At 44.1% G+C, this 25,282-nt stretch overlaps 1 long non-coding RNA gene across 1 annotated transcript; it reads right to left on the reverse strand.

Moving 5' to 3' along the window:
- Nucleotides 1-2,198: 2,198 nt before the first annotated feature.
- Nucleotides 2,199-23,170, reverse strand: LOC117520411. Its single transcript, XR_004563639.1, has 3 exons — nucleotides 22,974-23,170; nucleotides 7,672-7,674; nucleotides 2,199-2,209 (listed from the first exon to the last, which is right to left on the reverse strand). It is a non-coding gene; the product is annotated as an uncharacterized LOC117520411 (long non-coding RNA).
- Between the last annotated feature and the right edge of the window lie 2,112 nt (nucleotides 23,171-25,282).

The raw sequence follows: 25,282 nt of genomic DNA on the forward strand, positions 1-25,282 counted from the left end.
GTAGAAATTAGCAAAGCCGAGGAACTGTTGCAACTTCCTACGGCTTGTGGGTTGGGGCCAGTCTCTCACCGCCGCAACCTTGGCTGGATCAGGAGCGACGGAGTTGGAGGAGATAATGAACCCCAAGAAGGACAAAGACGTGCGGTGGAACTCACACTTCTCGCCCTTCACAAACAGCCGGTTCTCCAACAACCGCTGCAGGACCTGACGTACATGCTGGACATGGATCTCAGGGTCCGGAGAAAAGATGAGTATGTCGTCTAGATATACGAAGACGAACCGGTGCAGGAAATCCCGTAAGACATCGTTAACCAACGCTTGGAAAGTCGCGGGAGCGTTTGTGAGACCGAACGGCATGACCAGGTACTCAAAGTGACCTAAGGGGGTGTTAAATGCCGTCTTCCACTCGTCTCCCTTCCGGATCCGAACCAGGTGGTACACATTTCTAAGATCGAGCTTGGTGAAAATCTGGGCTCCATGCAGGGGTGTGAACACTGAATCCAACAGGGGCAACGGGTATCGGTTGCGAACCGTGATCTCGTTCAACCCCCTATAATCAATGCATGGACGAAGTCCGCCGTCTTTTTTACCCACAAAAAAGATACCTGCACCCATCGGGGAGGTGGAATTCCGGATCAACCCGGCAGCTAACGAGTCCCGGATGTAGGTCTCCATTGATTCGCGCTCAGGCCGTGAGAGGTTGTACAGCCTACTGGACGGGAACTCACTGCCCGGAACCAAATCAATGGCACAATCATACGGACGGTGGGGGGGAAGAGTGAGAGCCAGATCCTTGCTGAACACGTCAACAAGGTCGTGGTACTCCACCGGCACCGACCCCAGACTGGGCGGGACTCTCACCTCCTCCTTAGCTTGGGAGCCGGGAGGAACCGAGGAACCTAGACACACCCGATGGCAGGTCTCGCTCCACTGCACTACTACCCCGGACGGCCAATCAATCCGGGGATTGTGCTTCAACATCCAGGGAAATCCTAAAACCACACGGGAGGTGGCCTGGGTCACAAAAAACTCGATCACCTCCCGGTGATTTCCTGACACCACCAGAGTTACAGGAGGTGTCTTATGCGTGATCGGAGGGAGTAGGGAGCCATCTAGCGCCCGAACCTGAACAGGCGAGGTAAGCGCCACCAGAAGGAGCCCTATTTCCCTGGCCCATCTGCTGTCCAACAGATTCCCTTCAGAGCCCGTGTCCACCAGTGCTGGGGCCTTCAGGGTTGAGTCCTCATAAAGGATCATGACTGGGAGTCATGTGGCAATGTGGGTGTGTCCCACGTGAATGTCTCGGCTCACCCCTAGCCCAGTCTCTAGGGGCGGGCGTTGGAGTTTTAACCGCTCGGGGCAGTCTCTCACATGGTGCTCTATGGCACCACAAACAAAACAAGCTCCGTGGGCCCGTCTCCTCTGTGCATCCGGTGCCCTAAATGTTGCCCTACTCGTGTCCATAGCTTCGTCAGTAGGGGGAGCTGTGGTCCCACGGAGCGCAGGGGCCGTGGAGCGTGGGGAGGGCGGAGCGCGGTCGGAACCGGAAGGGAGAGGGACGGCGCGTGCCCGGCCGCGCCCTTCGTCTCGTTCCCGCCGACGTTCTTCTAACCGGTTGTCTAACCGTATGACGAGATCGATGAGCCCATCTAAATCCCGCGGTTCGTCCTTAGCCACCAGATGCTCCTTAAGAACAAATGACAGTCCGTTTACGAAGGCGGCGCGGAGCGCAGTGCTATTCCAGCCGGACCTCGCAGCCGCGATGCGGAAGTCGACTGCATAGGCAGCTGCGCTCCGACGCCCCTGTCTCATTGACAGTAGCACGGTTGAAGCGGTTTCGCCTCTATTAGGGTGATCGAACACGGTTCTGAGCTCCCTCACAAACCCATCATATGTCAGAAGGAGCCGTGAATTCTGCTCCCAGAGCGCTGTAGCCCAAGCGCGTGCCTCACCGCGAAGCAGGTTTATTACATAAGCTACTTTGCTAGCATCGGTCGCGTACATGACTGGACCCTGTGCGAAGACGAGCGAGCACTGCATAAGAAAATCTGCGCACGTCTCCACACAGCCTCCGTACGGCTCTGGGGGGCTTATGTAAGCTTCAGTGGAAGGTGGGGGGGGGGTCGTTGGACGACCAGTGGAACATCGCTGTTACGCACAGGGTCGGCGGGAGGGAGAGCCGCAGCGGCGCCCAGGGGGCGCGCTTCCACTTGTGCGGCGAGAGCCTCCACCCTGCGGTTCAGGAGGACGTTCTGCTCGGTCATTAAATCCATCCGAGTCGTGAAAGCGGCGAGGATCCGCTGCAACTCACCGATCACCCCTCCCGAGGACGCCTGCGCGTCCTGGTCTTCCATTGGCCGTTCAACAGCCGGTTGATGCCCCTCGGGATCCATGACGTTGGCCGAGATATCCTGTTGTGAAAGTGTAGGAACACGGACCCACAACAGGGGGCGCAAATGAACGGACAATGGAGGAGTCAAATAAGACTGTTTTTACTGTTGTGAAACAGGCACAACAAATACAACCGATTACAATATGGAGATTGAGCTTAATTACAACGGTGTCGTGTGGGCAGGCTCGACGATAGGAGACGTCTGTCCAAGTCGAACCGGAACCAACCCGATTTCCTCTGCCACCGAACCCCGGGAATACTGGAGCCGCCAAGTCCCGAATTCCCAGGTGGCCACTGCCTCCGCTCGTCGGATCCGGTACTGCTGGCAGGAAACAGAAACAGTCAGGTGCGGATGCGGCTGCACCCAGCAACACGGAGGGTGGAGAGTCCACCTCCACCTCTCGTCAACAACAATCAAGAAATGTAGGAAGGTGAGTACTTATCCAAATGCTGTCTGGTAGTCAGCTGTCCTACAGATAATCAACAAGAATACACTTAAAGTCACACGTATGTGTAGGCTGAGATTGTTACCTCTTTGGTAAGGCGATATCTCGGCAATGAGGTGGAGATGCCGTCCTGCTGATATACCTCCTTATTGATTGGGATCAGCTGTCTCCAGTGATGGGTGACAGCTGTCATCCTGGCTGCTCCTGTAAGGCGGCAGCGCCCTCCGGTGCCTGGAGCCCGCACTCCAGGCAGGGCGCCCTCTAGTGGTGGTGGGCCAGCAGTACCTCCTCTTCAGCGGCCCACACAACACTAAACCCATATTGACTTTTGTTAATTATGTTATATTTTTCTATAAAGGATTCTAACCTGTTGTTAAAAAGCTTTTCTAAAATTTTGGAAAATTGTGCGAGTAGAGAGACCGGTCTGTAGTTTGTGAAGATGTGTCTATTTCCATTTTTGTATAGTGGAATAACTTTTGCCATTTTCATTTTGTTCGGGAATGTCCCAGTTTGGAATGACAAGTTACATATATGAGTTAGGGGTTTTGATATGCTTTTAATTATTGTTTTTACTAGCTTCATATCTATGTCATAACAGTCAGTTGATTTTTTATTTTTACATTTATTAACAATATCTATTATTTCGGCTTCACTAACACTGGAGAGAAACATTGTGTTTGGATTGATTTTTATGAGTGATTCCTGCTCCTTGTTACCACCTTCGGGAATTTTTGCTGCCATGTCGGGTCCAATATTAACAAAGAAGTTATTAAAACCATTAACTATGTTATTCATATTATAGATGTCCCTGTTCTTATCAATAAAATAATTTGGATAAGAATGACCTCTTACCTTATTTTTGATTATAGTGTTAAGAATTTCCCAGATTCTCTTGGTGTCATTTTTATTATTATTTAATAGATTGGTATAATATAATTTCTTGCTGGCTCTAATTATATTAGTTAGTTTGTTTTTATATAATTTATATCTATGTTCAGATTCTTTTGTCCTTAGTCTAACAAATTGTCTGTATAATGTATTCTTCTTTTTGCAAGCATTTTGTAGACCTTTTGTTAACCATGGACTTTTGGTGGCAGTACTGTTTTTGTTGACTTGGCGTATTGGACAGTTTATCTCATATAATGAACTGAAAATGTCTAGAAATTTATTGAAGGCACAATCCACATCATTCTCCCTGTACACAGTGTGCCAGTCTTGTTTTGTTAAGTCATTATTGAGTTGATCTATTGCTTTTTGGGTTGTTACTCGTTTAAATGCAGAGTATTGGGGTTTTACTTGAAAATTACAATTGGAGTCATACACAGTGAACACAGGAAGATGGTCAGTTATGTCACATATCAATAAACCACTTATATTTTTAGTTTCTATATTGTTTGTGAAGATGTTATCTATTAGAGTTGCACTATTCAATGTAATTCTGCTTGGCCTGGTGATAACTGGGTATAAGCTCATGCTGTACATTGTGTTTATAAATTCGTCAGTTGATGTGTGTCTATTGGGGTTTATTAGATCAATGTTATAATCTCCACATATAAATATTTTTTTTGTTATTTATTGATGAAAACATTTTGTCCACCCAGTTTGTAAATATAGCCATATTTGAGCCTGGCGCCCTATATAAACAACTTATAATAATGTTTTTCTTGTTTCCATTATAAACCTCTATTGATATACATTCTAACACATCCTTTATTGTTAATGTCATACTTTCTATTACCTTAAATTTAATATTTTTATGCACATATATAGCAACACCTCCACCTCCTTTATTCACTCTGTTGATGTAGTTTAGATTATAACCATCCAACTCAAATTGTATTCCTTTTTGCGCATTGAACCATGTTTCTGAAATTGTTATTATACTAAAGGGTTTTGTAAACTGCTGGAGATATTCTTTGATACTGTTAAAGTTTGTGTACATACTTCTGCTGTTAAAGTGGATAATTGATAATTTACCTTCTGTTTTAACTGTATTATTGTAATCCTCTTCCATATAGTAGTTGCAATGAACGGTATCAGTCGAAAAAAATCATATTATCAGGGTCTATTTCGTTTTCCAAATCCATTATCTTATGTTCAGTATACTCAGTTGCTTTTAATTCCAATAATTCCTGGTTTATTATCCTCTGTTGTATTATTTCATCTCCTGAAGTAGAGATTTTGGGTTTTGATTCAATGGTTTGTGAAGTAGAACTAGTTTTTTTTTTTTTACTTTTTTATTTCAATGGCTTGTGAAGTAGAACTAGTTTTTTTTTTTTTTTTTTTTTTACTTTTTTATTTCTCCATACATTATTGACTCATATTTCATATTTTTCCAGCTCTTTTATGTCCTTAATAACCAGCACCTTAGCTACTTCAGGAGACCCATTCAGTTTAATGAAGACTTTACAATTCCTGACCCATGTATTCTGAATTTTGTTTGTTTTCCTTAAGTATCTGGCTTTTTTAGCAATGTCTGCATTTGTTTTTGTTAAGTGATCATTCAAGTAAACATTCGTACCTTTCAGTTTTCTTCCTTGCCTCAACAATGTAACCTTATCCTTTCTGTTGAAAAACCTCATGATAAGCACAGGAGGAGCGCCTTTCTTAATTGGGAGAGGGTGACAAGCTTCAAGACAGTTTATGTCCAAATCAATGTTCCTGGACGCCAGGAACGCGGCAACCTGTTGTTCCGCAGAGCTCTCCTCCATCTCGCCGGGTTCTAGATCACTGCCCGCGATCACTGCGTGGGCATATGAGCGGGTTTAATCTTTAAGCCAGTCACAACCACATCGTTAATCCTTGAATACTGCTCCAAGTCCTCAACTCTCTTCTCAAGAGCCTCGATCTTCTTGTCCTTATCCTCTAATAACGCTCGTAGTCGCGCGACTTCCTCCACAAGCTTGAGTATCTTGTCCTGCTTGTCCTTTATGTCAGCTACGTCCAGTGACACTGACTCAAGCGCCTTTTTAACCTCCTCCGACTCCTCAACCACCAAGCTTTTCTTTGGTGCCATTTGTAGTGTTTTCGACTCCGGTTGTTTACACTGCTCTGTACCTTACCTGGAAGCAGCGTGGCTAACCGCTAGCCCCGATCCCAAACTGTGCTGAAAGTTATTGTTTTACATAAATCCAAGGTCCAGTAACCTTTTTTTACGTTGTATTTTAATCCATAGCCATTGTCCGTTTGGTCGGATTCCGAAGAAAAAATTATATAAATAAGTTTTCAAAGTTTCTTTTGCCTCTTCTCACGCTGCTCACACTCGGATAACCCGGAAGTAATCCCCACTCAGTTCTCTGTGTGGAGCAGAGACACCGTGCACGCACCAACAGTGACTCCAACAGTCCAACATTTGATGCAATTTTAATACCTTAAGATAATGTACAGAATTGTAGACTTTGCTTATGTCCCTGTCACAGTAGTGAGTAGAGGTATGATGTCTCAAATATCCAGGGATTGAACTAACAACCCTTCAGTGATAAGCTTCATGTTCTTTGGATGGAGGTCTTTCAACAGGAAAGTACGGGAGAAATCTGTACCAGGCAGGGAAACAAGGAAATGAGTTGCAGCTGCTTCATATTAATTTTTGCATGTGTCGCAGGTCACAGGCATTAGTGTAGGCTTGGTATTGTGAGTTACTTTATTTGATTATTATTACTTTCCCATTGCAGTGAACTGATGTGATTAATGTTCAATTTCAATTTATTTTCATTTATATAGCGCCAAATCACAACAAAGTTGCCTCAAGGCGCTTCACACAAGTAACTAACAAGGTCTAACTTTACCAACCCCCAGAGCAAGAACACAGGCGACAGTGGTAAGGAAAAACTCCCTCTGATGATTTGAGGAAGAAACCTCAAGCAGACCAGACTCAAAGGGGTGACCCTCTGCTTGGGTCATGCTACAGACACAAATTACAAAATAATACACAAAACGAATATACAGGAAATGTTGCCGATGCACAGGACAAGAGAGTTTCAGAAATAGACACCACACCCATCTCTGGATGGAGCCGCACCTCAAACAGAGAAAAAAAAAAAAAATAGAATCAAGCATCAGAAAGACACCAAATACAGTATAATTTACCAGCATTGTGCAACAAGAAAAACAAAGGAAATACTAAGGTGATCGTCGGCCACTAGCCCTAAGCTTCACTAAAAGACCCAGAATTTAGATAAAGTTGCATAATGAGTATCATCAGCATAGCAGTGAAAGGTAATCCCAAAACGCCGCAATATGTGCCCAAGGGGTGTTATATAAAAGGAAAAAAGCAGGGGGCCTAAGATGGACCCCTGTGGAACCCCAAGTTTCATGTCACTAAGGTTAGAGGTAGTGTTATTGTACAAAACACAGTGAGAACGACTGGTCAGGTATGACATCAACCATGCAAGGGCACTCCCAGTAATCCCAAAATGATTCTCCAGCCCAGTGGTCTCCAAACTATTCCAGAAAGGGCCGAGAGGGTGCAGGTTTTCTTTGCAGCCACTGACTTCAGCAGGTGATTTCACTGATTAACATCACTTGGAGCAGGTGGGATGAGTTCATCAGTGAAATCACCTGCTGGAGTCAGTGGCTGCAAAGAAAACCTGTACCCTCTCGGCCCTTTCTGGAATAGTTTGGAGACCACTGCTCCAGCCTATAGAGTAGAATATGATGATCCACAGTATCAAACGCAGCACTGAGATTCAACAGCACCAGAACCGTAGTGGTGTCCAAATCCATTATAAGCAGAAGATCATTCACCACTTTAGTGAGAGCTGTCTCTGTGGAATGATATTTTCTAAAAGCAGACTGCAGTGACTCAAAAAGATTATTCTCAGTAAGATAGTCCACGAGCTGCAGTGAAACCACTTTTTCCAGAATTTTAAAGCAAAATGATAGATTTGATATCGGCCATTAGTTTTTCAATACACAAGGGTCAAGATTAGGTTTCTTAAGTAATGGTTTAATCACTGCAGATTTGAAAAATTTAAGAACAGATCCAGAAATGAATGAGAGATTAATAATTTCCAGCACAGTCAGCCCAAGAGTGGGCCACAGGTCCTTAAACAGTTTTGTTGGTATAGGATCAAATAAGCGGGTTGTGCTTTTTGGAGACGTTACCAGTTTCGTCAGCATGCCTAGAGAGATACTATCAAATTCTGTAAATCTAGGTAATACCTCAGTAATGCCACCCACCTCAATAGTAGGATGTAGTGGCTGGGTTAAGGCATGGTGGGATATGTTTAACCTAATGTCTTCTATTTTCTTCTCAAAATAATCCAAGAAATCTTGTACTGTAAAAGGAGAGTGACTTACAGGTGGTTGTCCATGAATAAGTGTTGCCATCGTGTCGAACAAGAACTTCACAAGAACTAGCGATTCACAACAGGAGGACTGTAGTTAAATAAGATTCAGAGTAGATACACTTAAAAACCAAAAGAAATATTAAACAGAAATAAAAGAAACAAATACAACCTTGTAGAGATTGGAAGAGCATTACAACAGCAAACAATCCATTGGAAGCAAGTTGCCAGATCTCCATTCCATGAATAGCTTTTGTTAGCTTTTGAAATGTTTTCACTTTGCTGGTTTCTCTGTGTTGTTTATTTTCCTATGGCACACAAAGCAGGGTGCTGGTTGCTCTGTGTTTGTTTCCCATGGTGCACAGAGCATTGTGCTGGTTGCTCTGTTTTGTTTGTTTTCCCATGATGCACAAACACTCTGCTGGTTTCTCTATGTTGTTTGTTTTCCCATGGTGAACAGAGCATGGTGCTGGTTGCTCTGTTTTGTTTGTCTTCCCATGGTTTACAGAGCATGGTGCTGGTTGCTCTGTTTTGTTTGTTTTCCCATGGTTTACAGAGCATGGTGCTGGTTGCTCTGTTTTGTTTGTTTTCCCATGGTGCACAAAGCACTCTTCTGGTTTCTCTGTGTTGTTTTCCCATGGTGAACAGAGCATGGTGCTGGTTGCTCTGTTTTGTTTGTTTTCCCATGGTTTACAGAGCATGGTGCTGGGTGCTCTGTTTTATTTGTTTTCCCATGGTTTACAGAGCATGGTGCTGGTTGCTCTGTTTTATTTGTTTTCCCATGGTTTACAGAGCATGGTGCTGGTTGCTCTGTGTTTGTTTTCCCATGGCACACAAAGCACTCTTCTGGTTTCTCTGTGTTGTTTGTTTTTCTATGGATTACAGAGCATGGTGCTGGTTGCTCTGTGTTTGTTTTCCCATGGCACACAAAGCACTCTTCTGGTTTCTCTGTGTTGTTTGTTTTTCCATAGTTTACAGAGCATGGTGCTGGGTGCTCTGTGTTTGTTTTCCCATGGTACATAAAGCACTCTTCTGGTTTCTCTGTGTCGTTTGTTTTTCCATAGTTTACAGAGCATGGTGCTGGGTGCTCGGTGTTTGTTTTCCCATGGCACACAAAGCACTCTTCTGGTTTCTCTGTGTTGTTTGTTTTTCCATAGTTTTCAGAGCATGGTGCTGGTTGCTCTCTGGGATGACTTTTAGCTGATGCGCTATTATCGCTCTTACATTTTCCTTTGTGTCTGTGTCTTTTCCTTTTGCATGTTGTGTTTTTTCTATCATCCTCATAGTGAACACAATTTTATCACAATATAGTGATCACAGTACTATTTGTTGTAATTCTTTGAAGTGTACTTTCCTCTTGTATTAGTTCTTCTGGGTTTTACATACATGCATACTTACATACATGCAATTGTTAATCTGAGGTATTTAAGTAATAATGTTTCATTTGATTGAATTAATTTCAACTACAATATTGTTTTGCACTTAATTGACAATGTTATGTGGAAAAAGTTACCTTAACTTTATCAATTAAATTCAACATTTTATTTGTTAGAGTGTACCTGCATTTTGACCATTGCTCTGTATCCTGACCTCTGAGTCCACCTGATATCTTTTGGACACTGCTGCCATGTTGGGATGCTTCTGTGTTACTCACATTCTTGGTTATGCCTCCTGCTGCCAAATATCCTGCTTTGCTGTGTACTGAATGCCAGCCTGACTCCTTGTTGTGTAACACCTCTCGGATTAGAAAGTCTGGCTTCAGTTGGACCACCTTACTGTGTATAACCCAGGCTTGTTCCTGACCTGTAATATACACCGTTTACAGCCATTTGACTTTGTTGTTCACTGCGAGGGGTTTCACAATGTGGTCTGTGACAACATCATATTGTTTCTGTCTCTGGGGCCTGAACATCTCCAGGTGGGAGATGAGTCCTCCTGATGTTACTACGTGAGCAGACTGCTGCCCTGACAAAATGATGAATATGTTGCACACGTGCACGCAAACATTTCTCTGCAGTCTCGCTGTTGAATCCTCAGTAAATTCACAACCGCAAACAGCCAATCCATTATGTCTTCTGTTCAGCTGAAACCTCCCAAGACACTGCTGCCGTTCCAGGTGATCCCTCAACCCCATTTTAGAGACGACTTCACATCTGTGAGTGTGGGCATACATGGATGTGCATGAGCACAATTAACAGACATCAGCTCATCCAAGCTGTGTGTGTGTGTATGTGTGTGTCCTTTTGTCTGTGATAATGATCCATTTAGCTCTCCATGTTATTCTCACAACTCATCCATCAATATTCATCAGTGTGAAGAAACTCGACCAAGTGATTAAATTACTGCTGTTTCAATCAAAACAATTAACATATTCTACTTGGGTCTGTTTACTAGAGTAGAATAAGCTTCAAAATCACTTTAAAAATAAATGTAGACTGATTATATTATACTTGGGTTGACTATAGCGCAGATGCATTACAGTTTCCCAAGTAACATGATGGATCGGTTTTGATCGTGTGAGCCAGCAATCGTCTCAGTTATTGTAATTAATGGTCTGTATGTGTCTGTGTATAAAATAACTCAGATATATGGGAGCAGATTTTCAACAAACTTGGCAGGAATATTCCATGGATGAGCGTCTCAAGATCATTATCCCCCCCCCACCCCCCACACCACCACCAGTGCAAACAATTTACAAGGGATATAGAAAATATACAAAATGATCCTGTCCATCCAACCATCTGTCTGTTCTTGAATCTTGTAAGTTCATCTCCTTTAAAACTGTTTGGATTTCAGTTAAACTTTGGAATTTTTGAAGACTAGGGCAAAACTGAGCTTACCCAACTGAAAAATTCTCTAGACTTTAAATTTGCAAATACATCTAAATTACAGGTTTTGAAATTTCAATTCAGTTTATTTATATAGCACCAAATCACAACATCAGTTGCACAAGGTGCTTGAAAAGGGCACATTTTGTGATAATGAAATCACAGCCTTATCAGCCCTCCTGGGCAACCCATAAGTAAGAGTGTTTCTTATGTGGTTTTAGTGTGTTTCCTTGCCACTAATCCTTAATATTGAACTGAATGTCTTAAAGACCAACAAGGAAGGATGTAAACTTTTAAAATAATCCTTAATTGGATGATTGAGAACCATCTTCACTCAATTTTAATGTGATGTGTCATACTTGCTTTTGAACATCCATTGAAAATTTCCAGGAACAGCTTCAGCACCATGGACAGCGTCGGTTTTCACTATTACCAAGTTAATAAGCGAAGTGCACATCTCAGGCCGCGCGGTGCATTACGGGTAGGATAAATTTTTCGACTACCAATCCACAAGGTATGACAGCAGAAAGCAGCGAGGAGTGCTATGATTTGATCATTTCAACCGCTGGAAAGTTGACAATTTAAAGCATTTTTGTAAGCTCCGCGGCTTGCCTGTTACAACCAGGACTACGTACGGCAGTGGACAGAAACGGAAAGAAGCGCGGGCTGCCTTTGCATACGCTGCATCGGTACAGAAACTACCGTTGGTGCCGACGAAGGAGGAAGAGAGTGCTGTTGTCAAAAATGGCCGGTCCTTGTTGATAGTTGGAGACAAACAAATTTCTGACTCCTTGAAGGCAACTGACGGACGGTTAGACGAAGTCCAGAGTCTGAAACTATGGATATTGCAGAATATTTGCTAAGCAGCGATGAGAAATCGCTACTCCTCCGGCTTCATAATAACTACAATGAAGGTGGGTCTCACACATAACTTCTTTGGTGTCACGTTTGTTTTGATAAGTTGACAGATTTGGAGTTTAAGTTGCATGCATGGAGTTTGTTTATAGAACATGTCAATTTTATAATATTACGTGCCACGTCATTCATGGCGTGACATTACAGTCATAAGCCAATGCACGAAAACGTCATCAACCACATTATAATTCGGCACAGTTTCAGAATATTGACAAAATAAATGTGTGCAACCTTTACACAAAAGGCTATACCAGCACCGCAGAGAGGGCGCCAGTGGACCTCAGTCTGCGGTTCATCTCCACCTTAAAGACACTAACCACATGTTTGAGGACAAGGAAGTTAAAATATTAGCCAGAGAGAAGAAATGGTTTGAGAGAGGGGTCAAGGAGGCATTCTTTGTGAAACGTTTGAAACCCAGCCTTAACCAGGGAGGGGGTCTGAGACACGCTTTATCCCCTGTTTACAATGGGGTACTCAGGTCAAAGCAGTTTCAGTCTTTTGTTCATGGTAATGAGTCATTCACGTCATCAAGGGAGCCATCAGAAAGGCATCCATCCAATAGTTGCTAATTAGAGCTATTGTTTAGTCACTAGCCTATAGCAGTCTGCCTCTCAGTAGGAGGGGTCTGGTTAGGTTTAAAACTCCAGCTTTTGTTGGCTTCTGTTTTATTCTTCTCTACAAGAGTCAGACAGAAGTCAGACTTCCAGAGCAAGAATTTTAGCTGAGGAAGCTTCTGCGATTTGAAGCGAAATGAGCCTGGTTCTGCTGGAGGTTTCTTCCTGTTAAAAGGGAGTTTTTCCTTCCCACTGTAGCCAAGTGCTTGCTCACAGGGGGTCGTTTTGACCGTTGGGGTTTTACATAATTATTGTATGGCCTTGCCTTACAATATAAAGCGCCTTGGGGCAACTGTTTGTTGTGATTTGGCGCTATATAAAAAAAAAAAAAGAAAAGACGAAAAAGAAATGTCCTCGCGTCAAGCAACCCAGTTCAGTCGAAGATTCAAGCTTCTCTACCAACTTTCAAGCCTATAAATTCCGTTCTAGCATTTGAAAACAGCACAATGCGCCCCTGTCATTATTGTATGCATCGCTTAAGGCTTAAAGCCTTTGAAACAATCCCTGTAAACCTTAACTTTTACAGTCCGCTAATGCTACTGTATATGAAATTCAATGGGAACAGTGTAAGTTTGGTAATTTGGATTTTTGCTCCCGTTTGACCCATGCATGTGCAGATACGTTGCGCACTTCACTTATATAAACTCACCCCTGACATGGAGAGCAACCAGTCAGTGTACTTAGTGCAGTACTCAGCTATAAATAGAGGCTGTGGCCAAATGATTATTGTGCTTAGTTTCAGTGTGGAAGGTTACGGGTTCAAACCCCACCCCTGCCACATTTCTCCATGTAATGTGGAAGGGCATCTGGTGTAAAACATGTGCCAAATCAACATACAGATGTTGTGTGGGCCGCCCAAAGAGGAGGTACTGCTGGTCAACACCAGAGGGTGCCCTGCCTGTCGTCGGGCTTCGGGCACCAGAGGGCGCAGTCGCTGTAGGAGTCTACCAGGAGCTGACAGCTGTCAGCAATCATCCCAGCATCATCACAGTCCATAAAAGCCTGGAAGAGACACCACAACTCTGCCGAGTTATCAGCTTACCCGTCAGGTAAACTACTCAGCCGTTCTGTGCCGTACGCAAACGTTTTTGCAGCAGAGCTTTTTGCAGTCGTAACCTTTTGTACACTTGCAGCTTGTAGCCGAGTTTGTGGAAGTTGGAGGAGTTGGTGTCTCCACTCCTCACTTCAGACTTTGATTAAGTGATACATAAGGCACTGCACATACTCTGTGTTCCTGTGTTTGGAGGTGGAGATTTTTCCCTCAGGAAGGAACTGTATTTTTGCTGACTGTTTTCTGGGTGTACACACACCCATCTTTAACCTGTGTCTGTTCCTGCCAGCAGTACCGGATCTGACAGCTGGAAGCAGTGGCCACCTGGGGACTCAGGACTTGGCGGCTCCGGTGTGTTGCAGGTCTCCGTTGGCGGTGGAACCTCATGGGTCCCGGCTCTTCTCTGGATAGGCGTCTCCTACCCTCAGGCCTGCCCACGCGCCATCTTTTGTGTAGATTGATTGACAGACTAAAAGCATATTTGGTTGTTGTGCACATTTGCAGAATAAATTGTTATTTATTGGACTTCCTATTGGCCGTTCATTTACACCCCCTGGCGTGGGTCCGTGTACTTCACTTTCCCAACAGCAGATCCACCTTGAATCTGCTGTGGCGACCCCGAGTGAGAACAAGGGAGCAGCTGAAGGCACTTACTTTATTTATATAAATAGAGGTGTTTTCCCACATTATTCTCTCAGAGTGTAACAGACTGCAGCAATTCAAGGGAGAATTAGTGGAGAAGGATGATGGATCTATTGATGCTTGATGGAATCTGTTTTTTAAACTTCATGCTGTTAAGGTAAAATCAGACACAGGTCGTCTGCATACCAGGAGGAAGATCAATCAACAGGGGGCCCTGGCAAAAGGCCAACAAACAGAAGACCCAAATGCCAAGAACCTGGGGAACTAGGGGACCAGAGGGGGACATGCCAACAACTAAAGGTGGTGGTTGAGAGGGGGTGAAGACTGACAACCATGACACCTGGGGAGAAAGGCCAACAATCAACTCAATTACAGGATTGGGTGGGAAAGGAATAACAACTCTGGGAACTGGGGGAAAGGCAGACAACCAAGGGACCCTGGGGGACCTGAGGGAAAAGACTAACAATGTGGTTCACACCATGTTTTGAAAGATTTTTTAATAAAGTCAAATCTGGGAGCATGCACTGGTGCTGTGCTTTGCTGCATCAATGACACCATGGAACAGCTTTGGGTGATGCAAACAAATAAATAAAAACGTAACAAACACACGCATGGGACAAAGTGAGGTACACTTACGCCAGGCTGGCTATAATCTGGTGTTTTTGAAATGATCTGGAATGCAACCAAGTGAACAGCTTCCAAATACTCCCATCACACCTGGCTCATTGACACATCTTTGTTTTTGCATTGAAACCTACTGTATGTCTAAACCAAGGTTCCTATACTACATAAGCGTACTTTATTCAAAATCTATGCAATTGCATGAAATTCATAAATGAAACTTCCATGAAAGCCACACTAATACCCCCATAGAGCCTTAACAGTATACAGTGCATCCAGAAAGTATTCAGTGCTTCACTTTTCCACATTTTATGCTACTGCTTTATTCAAAATAGAGTAAATTAATTTTCCCCCCAAAATTCTACTCACAACACCCCATAATGACAACATGAAAAAAAGTTTTAAATGTTTGCAAATGTATTGAACAACAATAACAAAAAAAACCCAAACACTAAGAAATCACATGTACATAAGTATTCACAGTCTTTGCAACTTTGTTGATGCACATTTGGCAGCAATTACAGCTTTAAGTCTTCTTGAATATGATGCCATAAGCTTGGTGCACCTATCTTTGGGCAGTTTTTCCCATTATTCTTTGCAGCACCTCTCAAGCTCCATCAGGTTGGATGGGGAGTGTCGGCACACAGCCATTTTCAGATCTCACCAAAGTTGTTCAATAGGATTCAGGTCTGGGCTCTGGCTGGACCACTCAAGGACATTCACAGAGTTGTCCTGAAGCCACTCCTTTGATATCATGCTGTGTGCTTGGGGTCACTGTCCTGCTGAAAGATGAACATCACTCCAGTCTTAGTCAAGAGGGCTCTGGAGCAGGTTGTCATCCAGGATGTCTCTTTACATTGCTGTATTCATTTTTCCCAAAATCCTGACTAGTCTGCCAGTGCCTTTTGGCAAACTCCAGGTGGGCTGCCATGTGCCTTTTACTAAGGAGTTGCTTCCATCTGGCCACTCTACCATACAGGCCTGATTGGAGGATTGGAGGAAGTTGTCCTTCTGGAAGGTTCTCCTCTCTCCACAGAGGAATGCTGGAGCTCTGACAGAGTAACCATTGGGTTCTTGGTCAGTTTAGATGGGCAGCCAGCTCTAGGAAGAGTCCTGATGGATCCAAACGTCTTCCATTTACAAATGGTGGAGGCCAGTGTGCTCATTGGGACCTTCAAAGCAGCAGAAATGTTTCTGTATCCTTCCCCAGATTTGTGCCTTGAGACAATCCTGCCTCATCGGTCTGTAGACAATTCCTTTGACTTCATGCTTGGTTTGTGCTTTGACATGCACTGTCAACTGTGAGACCGTATATGTAGACAGGTGTGTGCCTTTCCAAATCATGTCCAATCAACTGAATTTACCCCAGGTAGAATCCAGTTAAACTGTAGAAACATCTCAAGGATGATCAGTGGAAACAAGATGCACCTGAGCTCAATTTTTAACTTCATGGAAAAGGCTGGGAATACTTATGTACATGTGATTTCTTAGTTTTTTTTATTTGCAAAAATCTCAAAAACTTTTTTCACATTGTCATTATGGGGTATTGTGCATAGAATATTGTGGAAAAAATAATTTAATCCATTTTGGAATAAGGCTGTAACGTAAGAAAATATTGTAAAAGTGTGAATACTTTCTGGATACACTGTGTTTACATAAATGATGTCATACATTAATACTCTGATTGCAAGCTTCCTTATTTTAAAACCTCTTCTCACACACCTGAAAATGCATTATGTATCATAAATCCACATGAAGTAAAACAATTTTTTTAAAGAGAATAGTCTGACATTCAGATAAGATTGAAGGTTTTCCTCCCATAATAAGCTTTCTGACGGATGCTGTATATGCATACATTCACTGGACAATTGCATTCTGTACACATCATTATCTGCTTGTACAGAAAGGCTTTTTATTTTCTTCTCCACTGTATAATGAATGTATTCTTCTTGAACAATGGCACATGCTCGACCCGCATCATATCCTCTCTGTTGCTTCAACCTCGCTCTCTTTTCTCTGCAGAGGAAAAGCTCTAAAAGCCGCGCATGCATCAAACGGCACGTTCTGTCTGGGACAAAACGCGACGGGTGGGAGGCTTAAAAAAGTACTACCCAGTGCTGTTTCGTCAGAGTGGAAATAAATAGAGAATACATGTGGAATAGACGTGAGTCTTGAGCCACTTCAGTTTGCATGAGCTCCAGTTTCAGGGAGTGTAAAAGCTAAACAGTGTCTTAAATAAAGAAAAACATCATCCATAGAAAAAAGGACCATTGAGTTATCTGTATTTTGTGGGTTTAGATTCCTGTTCTGAGTGATGGAATAATAATAATAAAAAAAAACAGGTACAAACCACAATAGAGATATAAAGCTCCTCTGTAAGGTTTGACAGGATATTTCAAATAACGATTTGTGCTCTAACAACAAATTGCACGTGACAAATGGTGCTAAATGACCAGTGCGTTTTACAATAACACTATTTGACATGCTGCTGGGCTCAGGCCCTGGGCTTGGTGTAATGGTTTCACAGATGTGCAGAATATTGAGGCACCATTACTGGTAATCCTGGGGGGAATTGAGCCATTAACAGAGATGTAGTCAGCAGTGACCTTGGCCAGATCTGCAATGTGGCGGGTAACCTCTAAGAGCAAGCAAGGCAATTAACAACAAATGAAATCCATGAGAGAGGGAGCTGGTTGGATTATTTTGGCGGCTTCTTGCTAAGGATTTTTGGTAGAGTGAAATGAAGAGGGAGATGGCTTAGGGAGGAGTATAAGACATGGAGGGAAACCTATTTTTGCCCCAATTACTGTGCTACTGCCTCCTGTAGTCCCCTGAAACCATCACTCCCCCAACCCCCAACCCCAAGGCAGGGAGAGAGAGTGAAGCATGGATTAGTTTTCACAGCTCATTCTGGTTCAGCGAGCTACAGATTGCTGCTAGTATCAAACCTCCAGTGTTGAAAAGTTTCACTGGAAGGAATTTACTGCCAGGCGTAGAGATTCTACAAACATACAAACCAATTAATACTTCATGTGTTGCACCTTTTAATCATGTCTCCCCGCCAAGTAAAAGGAAAGTCTGCAGATATTTGGAAACAACTAAGTTGCCCAAAGGCCACTGTGGCAAAGAAGATAGCCTCTTCATCGATTAGTGGACAGGATATCAACATCAAGGGTCGATCTAGCACAGGTGTCAAACTGATTCTAGAAAGGGCCAAGAGGGTGCAGGTTTTCATTGTAAGCACCAACTAAACCAGGTGATTTCACTGATGAACACTTCCATCCATTCAATCATTTTCTTCCGCTCTATCCGGAGTCGGGTCATGGGGGCAGCAGCTCAAGCAAAGCTGCCCAGAACTCCTGATCCACACACACCTGCTCCAGCTCCTCCGGGGGAACCCCAAGGCATTCCCAAGCCAGCCGAGAGATATAGTCCCTCCAGCGTGTCCTGGGTCTTCCCCGGGGCCTCCTCCCAATGGGACGTGCCCGGAACACCTCTCCAGTGAGGCGTCTAGGGGGCATCCGGAAAAGATGCCCGAGCCACCTCAACTGACTCCTTTCGACGTGGAGGAGCAGCGGCTCGACTCCGAGCTCCTCCCGAGTGACAGAGCTCCTCACCCTATCTCTAAGGGAGCGCCCAGCCACCCTGCGGAGGAAACTCATCTCAGCCGCTTGTACTCGCGATCTTGTTCTTTCAAGGTCAAGGTCAGGTTTATTTATAAAGCACATTTGCAAACAGTCAACACTGCCCCAAAGTGCTGTACAATAAAAGGAATTAAAATTATATTTAGTTAAATACAAGAACAAAATAAATCAACAAGACAATAAAAGATGTGGCAGTATTCAGCTCATCTTGTGTTAAAAGCCAGCACAAAAAGATGTGTCTTTAAAAGAGTCTTAAAAGAGTCAACTGAAGGAGCCAGTCGGACATTCAATGGCAGAGAGTTCCAGAGCTTGGGCCTGGAACTCTCAGTTTAGCTTAGCTTTCGGTCATGAGCCAAATCTCATGACCATAGGTGAGGATCGGAACGTAGATCGATTGGTAAATCAAGAGCTTTGCCCCCCTACTCAGCTCTCTCTTCACTACGACGGTCCGATACAGCGACTGCATCACTGCAGATGCTGCACCGATCCGTCTATCGATCTCATGCTCCATCCATCCCTCACTCGTAAACAAGACAACGAGATACTTAGAAGCCAACAGAACCACATCGTCCGCAAACAGCAGGGACGAGATTCTGTGGTTCCCAAACCAGACCCCCTGTACACCCTGGCTGTGCCTAGAAATTCTGTCCATAAAAATAATGAACAGAACCGGTGACAAAGGGCAGCCCTGGAGGAGGCCAACGTGCACTGGAAACAGGTTTGACTTACTACTGGCAATGCGAACCAAGCTCCTGCTGCGGTCGTACAGGGACCGGAAAGCCCGTAGCAAAGGACCCCGGACCCCATACTCCCGGAGCACCCCCCACAGAGTGCCCCGAGGGACACGGTCGAACACCTTCTCCAGATCTACAAAACACATGTGGACTGGTTGGGCGAACTCCCATGAACCCTGGAGCACCCGATGGAGCGTGTAGAGCTGGTCCAGTGTGCCGCGACCAGGATGAAAACCACACTGCTCCTCCTGAATCCTAGGTTCGACCATCGGTCGAATTCTCCTCTCCAGCACTCTGGAATAGACCTTACCGGGGAGGCTGAGGAATGTGATCCCCCTATAGTTGGAACACACCCTCCGGTCCCCCTTCTTAAACAGAGAGACCACCACCCCGGTCTGCCAATCCAGAGGCACTGTCCCCGATCACCACACGATGTTGCAGAGGCGTGTCAGCCAAGACAGTCCGACAACATCCAGAGACTTAAGGTACTCAGGACGGATTTCATCCATCCCAGGAGCCTTGCCACCAAGGAGCTTTCTAACCACCTCGGTGACTTTGGCCAGGGTAATGGAAGATGTGACGATGGGATTTAGGAGATCCTCGAAGTATTCCTTCCACCGCCCAACAACATCCCCAGTCAGGGTCATCAGCTCCCCACCCGCACCTTAAACAGTACTGGTGCAGAGCTGCTTCCGCCTCGTGAGGTGTTGGACGGTTTGCCAGAATCTCTTCGAGGCCACCCGATAGTTCTCCTCTATGGCCTCCCCGAACTCCTCCCAGACCCGAGTTTTTGCCTCTGCGACCGCACGGGATGCGGCACGCTTGGCCTGCCAGTACCTGTCAGCTGCCTCTGGGGTCCCACCTACCAACAAAGATAAGTAGGACTCCTTCTTCAGCTTGAACTCTTCCCATCTGCTCAAAGTGATGTTCATCAGTGAAATCACCTGCTAGAATTGGTGGTTACAAAGAAACCCTGCACCCTCATGGCCCTTTCTGGAATCAGTTTGACACCTATGATCTAGAGACACAGGTGTGTGGGTTTGTTTAACCCTCTGGGGCTGACGTTGTCGTATACGACAGCTAAGACAAAGCTTTACTAAATTAGAAATAATGTTTTAATGATATGAGATAGAAACTTACTTTTTTTTGCTGAAAAGTTAACTCCGTGGACTTTCGAGCCAGTCATCAGCCATCTTTGTACTCCTCATAGAAGCTGTGTGATGACGTGTGCAATGTGAGTGTCCAATCTGAATTGTTTCACCATCACACGGTTTTCCAAAATCCAATCGTAGGGCAGATTTACCTCACATGAAAAGCCAAAGATCGTTTTCAGGAGTGATATGTTACTAGTTGGCCCGTTTGAATAGCCCCCTGGATGCTCCAATGAGCACATACTATTGGACTACAGTGCACCCTGCGCCATTACGCACAGCGATCAGTGAAAGCAGACGGAGCAGACGGAGAGCCTCTGATGACAATCTCACATGCTCAAACAAAGAGTGTGTAACTATCAGGATTGCTCCACTAGTTTGCATGTGAATGTTACTGGATAACTCTGTTGCTTTCTCGGCGTAAAGCACTGTTTACCATATCAATAGAGTGAGGGGGAAGGCCACTCCTCAGACTGTAAGGAGCCAAAGTGGGCCAAAGTGTGAATGAAAGCTGCTTTAGGAGCAGCACAGAACACTCCAAAACACAGCAGAAGTAGAAATTTGTGATGTAACCTTTGTGTAATAGCAGACAGAAATTGCTTTGAGATGACAAACAAAACGTATAGGTCATTTTGTATATATTGTTCAAAATGTGCATTTGTGTTCATTGTTTGAACCTTTTTGTTGTACAGTCTTTCACACAAGACCTCAAATTACCTTTATAAAGTGTCAAAACCGTTGTTTATTATGGTTTGCTGTGTGTTTTGAATAAATGTGTGTGGAAAATTATTTTTCCACTTTACTTTTTTCTTTCTTATTTCTGATTGCAAACCATTATTACACTTATAAAACACAACAAAGCATATATATTATGAAAGCACAGGTTGTCCTGAAAAAAGAGACATCAAACTTGATTGTGGGGTGCAGGGAGAGCTGTTAACAGCAATAGTAAAACATTTATGCCAGGCGAGTGAACTGTCCAGAAAATGCCCTCGGACCCCAGAAGGTTAATGTGGGAATGTCCTTGCACACCAACAAATGCACAGTCAGATCCTCAGCCTGGTGTGATGCCTGGGAAATCCCAGCAGAGGACTTGCTGCAGCCTTCACAGCTGTTGGACTACAAACCATCACCCCCTCTGGCTTAGGTGGTGGGAGGTGGTGGTGTAACGGCTTGCACGTGGGACTGGGATGCCAGCAATTCAAGTTCACTTCCCAATTGCAGGCACGCTCCCAACTGGCACTCTTAACAACAGTGCTGGGGATGAGTGACAGACACGTTGAGACCGTCGTTGGTTACCCACGTTAAATAAGGGAACCTCAACCTCTTATTCACCTTTGACGACTTGTGTCACCAGATCCCCATTAGCTGTCTGGTGTTCATGGTTCCTGTTGGGCCTTCATCATTCTGATAGTGACCACTGGGCACACAGGATCCCCACCATATGTCACCACAACATGCAATCCTCTTCTTGATCTGTTATCCAGATGTCACAATGCAGAAGAGGCTTTGGGCTTTGACACCAGAGTTGCCCATAATGGCAAGGGACACAACTGTGAATTCATTTTTGGCCATCTGTCCATCTTATTTTTGCCAAAAGTTAACCTTGCCGCACATTTGAACAGTTTTTGTCTCCATCTAGCAGGCAATTGAGCACTTCAGGGTAACTGGTACATTTCCTACTTTAAATCCAAAATTCAATTAAAAAAGCATTTATACAAGTCACCATGATTTTTTGACACACAGAGTTTTGACCTCCAAGTATTAATATATCAAAATTTCAATTTTGAAAGTTTTATGGTTCTTGAGTTTTAAGATGCAAAAGTTTACAGGGAGGATGAACTTAAAGGGGAACATTACCCAGTGAGAAATGCAATATTTTCCTATAAGAAACATACCAAAGCACTGATATTCCAGACTTTTTACACTAGTCCCGCAAGTACATACCTTTATCGGATATTTGAACTTCGCACTCTCCCGAGTGCCCCCGGGCCACCATCGTAGAATATCTAGGGATTTCCCGCTCGGCGCTGACGTCATTGACGAAAGACTGTACATGAGCTTGCATGACCAAATAAGGAAGTGGGAAAGGTCACGGGGCAGAGGGTCGTCTCTCTTGTTTGAGGCACCATTTCAGTATGTCTTTCTTTGACACCGCTGAGCTGCGAGGTTGATCTTTATGTAGTCTTCTTGCGGTGCGCAGGCCCATGTGGTTACAAATCAAACTGATCCGGTCTGTAATTGTGCGGAAAATTATGGAATCTATTGAAGCTGAGTCTGAGACAGAGGAGTTTGAGACAGAGGATTGTCCCAATCCTCGGGACATTGTAACATATAGCCGAGGTGGTCTGACGACAAGAAAAACAAGAAGAGGAAAAATAACCAGGCAGAAGGCAGCGGGGAAGCAGGTGCCGTGTCAGCCACCACAAACAGGAATGAGCAGCTCGAAGAAAGTGGGGAGGGGGGGCGCCACTGCAGCCGATATAAACGAGTCTCCTCCGGTAGATCTGGAATCTATTCCAGCCAGGAGCATGGACGACTGGATTCAAGTCTGGGATGGCAAAGATATTGACACAGAAACTTTGCGCCTGAACAACATTCTTTGGTGAAGATGCGGAAACTGCAGGCTGATGCCGATGGTGTGTAACACGCAAAACGGACCTTGAATTCAAGCTTCACTCGTTAATTGGCCACAAACACCCTGCGTCATGCCCTGTGTTTTGCAGCACAGCAACAGAGACTTCAATTAATGTACGGAAGTAACGCTTGTTTGACATGGGCCATGTACAAAATTGTAATTCCAACAGTGAACATTGGCACGTATGTACAGTCTTTCGTCAATAACATCAGCGCCAAGTGGGAAATACCAGGATATTCTACAATGATGGCAGCCCGGGGGCACTCGGGAGAGCGCGAAGTTCAAATGTCCGATAAAGGTATGTATTGTATTTCTCACTGTGTAATGTTTCCCTTTAAGGATGAAATTTCCCCTGACAAGCATAACTTATAGCTGCGAACAAAAGCCAATAATGCCTCTGGCTCATTTGGACCAATGGAAGTGTCTGAATCCTCTCTAACTCTATGGTTGCTTAATGCAGCACTTATAAAACAAGCCATTCTCTCAGTCACCCAAATGAGCGCAGATAAGTTTAATAAAGTGCAGAAAGGGTTTAGGAGCAGATGTCCTCAGCGGGCAGGAATCACACTACTGCCTGTGTTTGGAGAGCGACTGCTGACACGGAGAAGGAACACGTCACTCATTGCATCTGCTGAGGTCTCACCAGCTGGTCCAGAGCTTCAACCCGGTCTTGCTCCTGTCACAGACCCTCTTGTGTTTCCTTCAGGGATCAGCTGACCTTTGAGTCAGTCAGGTTAAGAGTGACGGGTCCTGCAGAACTTTCCTCAGACAGGAACAATCAAGACGAAGCAGAAACAGGGAAAAGACGTCAACCAGGCAATGCTGTGAAGTGAATCCAGCAGGATCTGCTTCCTCCAGCTGTTATGCACGATAATCAGCTGTTCTTATGCTAGATGATAGCGTTAAAATGCAGTGCACGTGCGAGTGCTAGTTTTCACCTGATGTAGTTACACAGTAAATTTTGCAGTGAATTTTATTCCTGCTGTGCTTACATTTGGTCACACTCCAGATAAAGTTATATGCACTCTATCAGAGTGAAATCACCTCTATCACAGTAAAAATGACTCTTATTGGATTTGAATGGATTTGATTTAACACTATGATACAACTGATTTCACTCTGATGAAATTTATATCTCTCTATTTGTAGTGGGACCAAATCTAATTCCAGAAGATAAAAATGCCCAAAGATGAAGGAAGATCCCAGTGAAGGAAAACCTGCTACGTCTTTGAGGACATACAGGTCACACGACTTCCTGTTTTCATGGTGATCCTGTCCACTTTTGAGGGATCATCAGTCCCGCTTTGTTGTGCTGTTATGAAAGTCACTGGTTCCCATCCTGGGTCGGTACATGTTCAACTACAACAGTTTGTCCACGAACTGAAGATTCAGTCAATGAATGGAAATGAACAAGGCATTAAAACCGAAAAAGTGCTCCGTCTTGGGGCATGATACCGTCACACTCTGACACCGCATGAACATGGGCCACATTCTTGAGCTGCTTGGGTGGGTAGGGAGAGTTCCCATGGGATAAAAAAGCTTTTCAACCTACCATCCCTGGATCTCCAGACCAGGCACCTAAGTGGCTCTACTCTACTCTTTTCTACTCTTCTATTCTACTTTTCCTTTTTTAGATATTTAGATATACCTTAGTATACACTAGTATAGTTCTACCTTAGAACTGGAATATATTATAGAAGACATACCTTACTGAATTTTCATGGGATACAGGGTCTGACCTTGATGATGCCATAGAAGTAGAGAGATGGAACACCAACTCCTGATCTCGGGGGCTGAGGTTGTGCCACACATGCATGAGAGGATGTCAGGTTTTTCACTTCTGGTCTTTTGCTCTGCACCCAGCGCTTTGTTCACAGATTTTATAAACTCCAATATTCTGCTGGGAATCGACGATATCAAACATCACAAAATAAGGTTAAAGGTTTTGATCAGTTATTCTGAATAATTTACTGAGCCTTCCATTTTGTAGCTGCCCCCATTATTGCTCACAAAGTCATGCTGCTCTCTGAAAGAAAATGCTTTGTCAATGCCGAACTGTTACTGCTGCGAGGGTGTGGAAACAACAGGTTAGGTTGAAAGATCAAGATGTAACCCATGTATTCCACATGTTGGGAACTATTCAGATCAAACATATCTTATATAAAATATAGATCTTGCAGTCAATTAACAACAAGGCAAGTTTTAAAAGACAATTCAATTTTATACAGTCAACTAAGGGAAGAGGATCACGCCACCCTTTTATTTATTTATATTTTTTAATGTGATTTCTGGACCAAAAGACGAGCTCATCTTCTACTCCA

Source organism: Thalassophryne amazonica, chromosome 11 (genome assembly GCF_902500255.1).
Source record: "Thalassophryne amazonica chromosome 11, fThaAma1.1, whole genome shotgun sequence".
NCBI classification, from domain to species: Eukaryota; Metazoa; Chordata; class Actinopteri; order Batrachoidiformes; family Batrachoididae; genus Thalassophryne; species Thalassophryne amazonica.